Source organism: Lepisosteus platostomus, chromosome 24 (assembly GCF_059453375.1).
Source record: "Lepisosteus platostomus isolate fLepPlt1 chromosome 24, fLepPlt1.hap1, whole genome shotgun sequence".
In the NCBI taxonomy this organism is placed as follows: domain Eukaryota; kingdom Metazoa; phylum Chordata; class Actinopteri; order Semionotiformes; family Lepisosteidae; genus Lepisosteus; species Lepisosteus platostomus.
The window spans coordinates 543,406-550,819 of NC_142634.1; the positions used below are offsets into that span (position 1 = coordinate 543,406).

Below are 7,414 nucleotides of genomic sequence, written 5' to 3' on the forward strand. Positions count from 1 at the left end.
ATAAAAAAGATTATCACGGTAATATCAACATTGTTTTCCTCATAAAAATGCATTCCTTTCATTTCGTTTAATTTTTAAAATAAACTCACGTTATGTATAGTAGTGGCCTTCAATTTAAAAACAATCTAGCACTGCTGAATGAACAATTCAAATCTATAAAAATAAAATCACAAAATTGAGAATTGTATGGAAGCCCGTTTCCGCCAGGGAGTAAAAAAAATGCGCTATGGTATCTCAGAATTGCGACTTAGTAACTCAGAATTCCGATTTAGTAACTCAGAATTCCAACTTAATATCTCACAGTTTTGACTTCACTTCTGGCGCCAGAACATAGCTAGCTTTGGACCATATGAGGATGGTGCTATGAGCTTCTACGCGAGCCATTCTGGGGTTGCCTATTCACGATCAAAACATAAATTTGCTATATACAATTAATGAACCCGTAACAATACAGACATACATTAAAGGGAACGTCTTTTATTATTTTTGTTTACTCTCCCCCTTTGTACGTTAAGAGATTTGATATGCTTATTTATTTTCAATATCCTTCCGATAATGTACTTGGCCAAACCCCAGTATCTCTCCATCTAATTGCTCAGATACAATTCTGTGATTGCGAATCTCTCAGAAACATACCAGGATCACAAGCATGTTTATGTTTACTAAACATGATCAGGCTACATTAAACTGTCGCAAACTTCTTGCCATGGGAGCTTGGGACTTTGATAGGCACAACGGTCTAATTTTTACAAACCCTCCATCCGGTCTTTTCGGCTTCCTAAGGCTGTAAATTACCAAGTGACATGCACAAAACAACCGTTATCATAATGAAGACATTATAGTGTGGTTAGTAACAATTCCAAAACTTATTTATATAGGTCATTGACAGTGACCCGCTTCTGGACTGAACAGTATTTTCCTGTTTACAACCGTTTTTGTGCAATATATGCCAGGGACCTGTGCAATACATTTATATTTATAGTCATATTGTGCAATACGACTTTTTTGTGTACTGTTCTGTTCTGGTTTGTTCTTTGTGTGTTCTGGACTGTGAGTAACTCGTCTTAGTGCACTTCTCACTGTACTGATTGTATTGTATTGTATGTATTGTATTTTTATTATTGTGTCTTTCATTACACTGTGGCTGTGTTGTCTGTGTTAAGCTGCTGTTGCACTGCAATTTCCCTCACGGGATCAATAAAGTATCTGTCTATCAATTTTAGGTGTACAGAACATGTTTTTACAGCTGTGGTTTGATTCAGCTTTCTGTAACTTTTTGATAAGTTAGCTGCTCTTAAGATGATTACAAGGTAGAGTAAGTTAAAACTAGTCAATAGGTTAGTATTGACCAACCCTCTTTCAGGAGATATAACTTTCTGCAGAGTTCAGACTGTTTCAAATCTGTATCTTTGAGTTCAGGCTATCTGGGTGTTCTATAGACGGTGATTAGTTGAGTGAGGTGCTGCCTGTGTATGCATACTATATGTGACAAGTCTGATTAAATTGAAAAGCCTACTCTACATTTGTCATTCACATACCCTTGGGGTGTGACCTACTGTATGTGCACCCTGTGAATGCCAGTTTGCGGCAAGTGTCGGTCATCATTGCCTATCCTGGACTACTTCTAAATGTACTATTATGCATGTCGTTGGAGTCAGGGCAAACAGTAGGCTGCACCACTGTCCCATGTGTGCTTCCTAGGCCACAATTGCAGGATGGAGGATCTTATCGATTTCCTCAAGGAGATTGACATTCCAGAGTCCACTATCGAAAAAATAAAGAAAGAAAAGGTAGTTAACAGAATGAATGTGTTAATGTCTATTATAACTTACTCCCACTGACCTACTGTAGATATTAACAGCACTACCCTTTCGTTTACTTAATTTCCAGTCAAAAGGGCCATTAAGTGCAATTAATTTATTTTTCAATGTCAGAAATTATTCCAGGAAACATATATTTAACACAAAATTACACAAAAGCATCCACAACTAAATATAATGTCAAATCTTTCATTGTTTAGTGTGTCCACCCTTTGCCTTTATTACAGCTTACATTATTTACAGGAGACTTTGAGTTTTTCAAATAAATCCACTGGGATATTTTTTCATGCTTCTTGTAAACACCTCCAAAGTTTAGTCTTAGAAGTTGATTGTATTTTCTGCTTCTGCCGATCCAAATCCAAATCCACTCAATGACTCATCGTCCAGAAAACCTCACTTATCTCAAGTGTCCAGTTTTGGTGTTCTAGGGCAAATTTTCTTCTTATTTGTCTATTTCCTTTTCAAATAGTGACTTTTTGACAGCTACACATCCCTTCAGACCCATAGCTTTGTGTTGTCTTCTTACAATGGAAATATTAACAAAAACACTTGTGGATTTTTTTCAGATCTGATGCGAGAGTGATAAAAACGTTAACTTCTATGGTGATGTCTACCAGGCCTTGCACGATTGTTAGGAGTCCCATTTTCTCTATATATTGTAGTAATTTTTGACTCCAGTTTTGGAAACTCTTGTTTTTCACCTATTTTCCTTTGACTTATATATTCCTAATGAAAGCAAATTCTCTTTATAGCTAATCTTATCAGAAATATCGCCTCTAGCCATTTCAGATGCACATGACAAAGACATGTGCAAGGCAGCTATGGTGTGTTTGGGTAGTTGTTTGAATGTTAGTGTCACTTTTAATAGAAAGTGTTCTAATATAATGTCAGTGACAGTTTTAGGATCAACTTGTGTTGGGAGGACACAGCTGTAACTTGTTTGATTGGAAGGATGGAAGACTTGGAGTGCCTGAAGGTTGCACAAAAGTAAAGAGTGGACAAATTAAATACTGATAGATTTGATATTATATTTAGTGTACTTTTCTGTCAAATATATGTTTCTTGCATTGTTTTCTGAAACCAAAAACTAAATAATTTGAACTGAATGGCTGTGTTAACTGGAAATTAAATAAATGAAAGGGTGGTCTCTGACTTCTGCACAGTACTGTACAGTATATTGATATTTTCATGTATAGTAGATATGTTCACTTCATACCTCAACAATCCCGAATTGCCTTTTTCCTTAAACCAGTATCAGCATATTGATCCACATAAAATGATGCTTTAAGTATGGTATTTTGAAACTGAAAGTTGATAATACACTATTCATTTTTAGATTGATGCCAGTGTCCTGATGTTAATGACAGATGAACAGACGAGGAATTATTTGCCGTCTAATGGAGACAGATTGGCAGTGATGGGATATTGTAGGAGACATGAAAAGAGCCCAACAGTAGGAAATCAAAGCTTTTTGATAGACTGAAGTCAAAACTGAATAAAAGAAAAAAGTGTAAGCATCCAGAAAACATCACTCATCATCAAGAGGTGAACACACAGAGTTGGGCTGGATGCTGTATGATGAAGGAAAAGGAGGCTTTATTCAGGTGAGAACCAAAAAGGGTGGTGGAACACGAAAGTTAAGTGTTTCAAAGGACTGGAAAAAAAAGACCTCATAGCGGAGGCAATATGTTTGTTTTTCCCAGATGGAAAGAATGCAATATTTCTGAGTTTGAGGTGGATCTGACAAATTACCAAGGAGTTTCCTTAGATCAGGACAGTACAGTGGGAGCTCAATATGAAGCCTCAAAGTTAACTATCATGAGGTTCTATCTGTCAACCAAAAAGAAACATGACAGTAGTGGTGTGGAGACACAGCAAGAATCAAACACTGCAGGTCATTCACAGGAAAACACACAGGATTTTCCCTTTACAAACTCACAAATTGATTCACCATTGGAATTAGAAACATTAGATGTCATCTATGTTGGAAATACTGGAAATGATTTGAACTTAGGCAGTGATGACGTGGCACAATTTTATCCTGCAGATGTCACAGACGATTCTAGTTTAGCTCAACAAAGTTCTACCATGTTTACTGGGGAAAATATTGAGGATAGCATATCATTACAATTTTCAATGGAGACCTCTCTGAGATGGTACAACAAAATCTAGAAGACACTTTGCTTCTGGCACAAGAACTCAGGGAACCAGACAAAAAAATCCTTGTTGTCCAACGCAGCCAGATACTATCTGAGCTTATTGAACATTTCACTGATGAACACCTTTCATATACTCAATCAGAAATTCAAGTAAAGCTTTTACTACCAAATGGGCAATATGAGAATGGATATGATGATGGAGGCGTTCTCAGAGATTGCCTCTCTGACTTCTGGCTTGAATTCTATGAACAATGCACAACAAGCAGCACTTTCAAGATACCATTTCTCTGACATGACTATGGCAAGAAAAAGTGGCAGAGTATAGGTAAAATTATTTCTTTTGATTGGCAGAAAGAGAAGTGTTTGCCCATCAAGCTTGCTCCTGTAATCTTGCAACAGGCAGCTCTTGGATATGTGAAGCGTGATCTTGTTGACAATTTTCTAAAGTATGTCTCAGAATCTGACCGTTATACCTTGGAATGTTGTCGCAGAGACTTCAACAGTTCTGACCAAGATGAAATACTGGAAATCTTGGACAACTACAGCTGCCGAAGAGTGCCAAATGCACACAACATTGAACAAATTCTGCAAGAACTGGCTCACAAAACCCTTATTCAAGAGCCTGCTTATGTTATCGAACAGTGGGAAAGTGTACTCACTCCCCTCAGCAAAGCCCTTCAGGAAATTGAAACTGTGTATGAAAACTTGCAGCCAACGGCAAGGAAAATCATACGGTCACTGAAGTTTCCCTGCACAATGAATGCACGGGAAAAGGAAATATCAAAGCATATTACAACATACCTGCAAGAGTGTGATGGAAGGAAACAGTCTCTGTTCCTGAGGTTCTGCACAGGCTCAGATCTCTTTCTTGGCAAGATTGTAACTGTTGACTTCACAGATATGCAAGGATTTGAAAGAAGACTTATGGCACATACATATGGCTTTTATTTGAGAGTGTCTATTCATTATGATAGCTATCCTGACTTCAGGTGTGAAATTAACAAAATTTTGGAAAGTAATATATGGGTAATGGACATAGTTTAGTATTTTAGTCTGTCAACCTACCCAAATTAGACATTGTTCATATATTGAGTGAGAAACTAATGGATGTTTTTTCACCTTCAAAAAAGTATGGTGATGCAGTTTAATAAACACGTTCTTTTTTGAGCCATGTGCATTCTCTAAGCTACCAAGCACTTTTGTGCCAATGAACTCTGCTGCCATGTAGTGTATGATAATGTTACAACTTTTGCGTTGTATGTTATTTAGTCACAATATGGCAGCAGAGTTTATTTGCACAACAACTGGACAGTTCATGACAAAGATTAATTCTAAGTGCTCACTTTGGTCAGCACTTGATTTAGAATTAATCTTTGTCGTTAAGTCTTCAGTTAGATGTTTCTTGGGGTCACTGTAACTTTGCAGAACCAATTTTTTTTTCATTTGTGTTTGACTAGTTTGGCTATTTGTGGATTTTGTCCGGCATTTTCATGAAACGTCAAGATTGTAGATGAGTTCAAATTCAATGAGTTCAAATGCATTGCATTTAGTGAATATTGTTTGTACTCTATTTTCATTGCATTTGGTGAAAGGAAATGAGAGAGGTGAGGTAATGTTATTGTCAAACATTTCATATAATGTTAGATAATGTTATTGTCAAATCAAAGTTGGGTTGGTTTTATGTGTGAACATTATCTATAGTCCATTAAAGATTGTTTACACTGTTTGCATCTTTTGGCACATTTACTTTCATTTGTTCCTTGTTTCATCCAATTTCACACTCAATGTTAAATCAGATCTAAAGACAACACATTAAAAGTGGTAACATCTGCTGTGGCATTTGAGAAAAATAAAACACCCTTATACCTAGATCCCACAATTATAAGTAGTTTATCTTATCCAGAGAGTGCAAAGGCCTCTATTCTCCTATTCCTACTCAAGGTCCAGCCCATTGAGGACCATTTCACGTAATCTTTAGTAAAGGTCAGTGATTTCAAACACATCATCCATTTAAACTGGGGGCAGCATACATCACTGAAGGTCGTCCACTGGGAGCGCGAGGGTTGTGGGCTGGCCTTATTCTGTGATTATTCCAGGCAGTCGGCACTTCATTGAGCTCCTCCTACACAATAGAAATCAATTGTTTTAAAATAAGGTTTGCTAAATCACTTTATGGAACTCAAAGGAGAGATCTTTAATGGGTATAATAGTATAAAACAGTAGAATTTTGTTTCTCTATTCATATCAAAATCTGTAATGACAAGTGCTGTATGTTACATTTACCTGTATGGTGTTTTGGAAGCAAAACTGAATGAGTGATTTGTCGATGAAGGTGTCAACAAAATGCCCATCTTCTCTCAGCTGTTCAAAATGGTCCATCCAAAACTGACTGCACTGTGCTCTTAGTGTAGCCCACCAGCGTTCAATTCTCTGATTCCCAATGCTTGGGCCAAGAGTGACACATTCTGTGCTATCCTCATTCATTTCACGCAGAAACTTTTGCATTACAGCAACGTGAGTGTTTTCGGTTCCATGATCAAGGCAATAATTCGTGGGCCATTATTGGTTTTGTATGCTTCTTACCAGATCATTTTTCTCGAGAAGCCATCAATGCACCCGTTGATGCATATCCCGTAAGGTTTTAAATTGTCATACCCATCAATATGCCACACATAGTTTGGTCCGCGGCTGTAATACTGCCAGCGTCTCAGGCGATTTTGCGCACGCAGATCTACTCCTCGCCCGTCCATAAGGCGTAGTAACTGACGGACAGTCTCTCTATCCTTTATTATCCCTGCCATCCAGCATTTCTGGTGCATCCACCGATAGCCATGATGTCGGCCAGAAGTCTGTAGCTGTTGGTGTATTCTGAGTTACTAAGTCGGAATTCTGAGGTACTAAGTCGCAATTCTGAGATGCTTAGTTGGAATTCTGAGTTGCTAAGTCACAATTCTGAGATACTAAGTCATAATTCTGAGTTACTAAGTCGGAATTCTGAGTTGCTAAGTCGCAATTCTGAGATACATGTACTAAGTCACAATTTTGAGTAACTAAGTCGCAATTCTGAGATACTAAGTCGCAATTCTGAGATACCATAGCACTTTTTTTTTTTACTCCCTGTCGGAAACGGGCTTCCATAGAAACGGGCTTCCATAGAATTGAAATAAAATTTTTACCTCTAATAAGACATTACTAACAATGACCACAAGGTGGAGATATTGACCTTACAAGTTAGGAAAGGCAAAGGTGTGTTAATGTAAAAGGAATAGAAATGCATTGAATTTGAAAAAATACTGTTTTTATTTCTAAATTAAAAAGAAAAACAGTTATGCTGTAGTGCGGTATCGCTGTTACCTTTCTGCTATTATTTGGTCTACTATGTAAAAGCTGCTTATGTTTTGGCAGTATGGAACTCTGAAGCACTCTGGAGTATGG

The 7,414-nt window shown here is 37.4% G+C and overlaps 1 pseudogene; it reads left to right on the forward strand.

Moving 5' to 3' along the window:
* Positions 1 to 1,487: 1,487 nt before the first annotated feature.
* On the forward strand, positions 1,488 to 4,388 carry LOC148641320 (uncharacterized; annotated as a pseudogene).
* Positions 4,389 to 7,414: the final 3,026 nt, after the last annotated feature.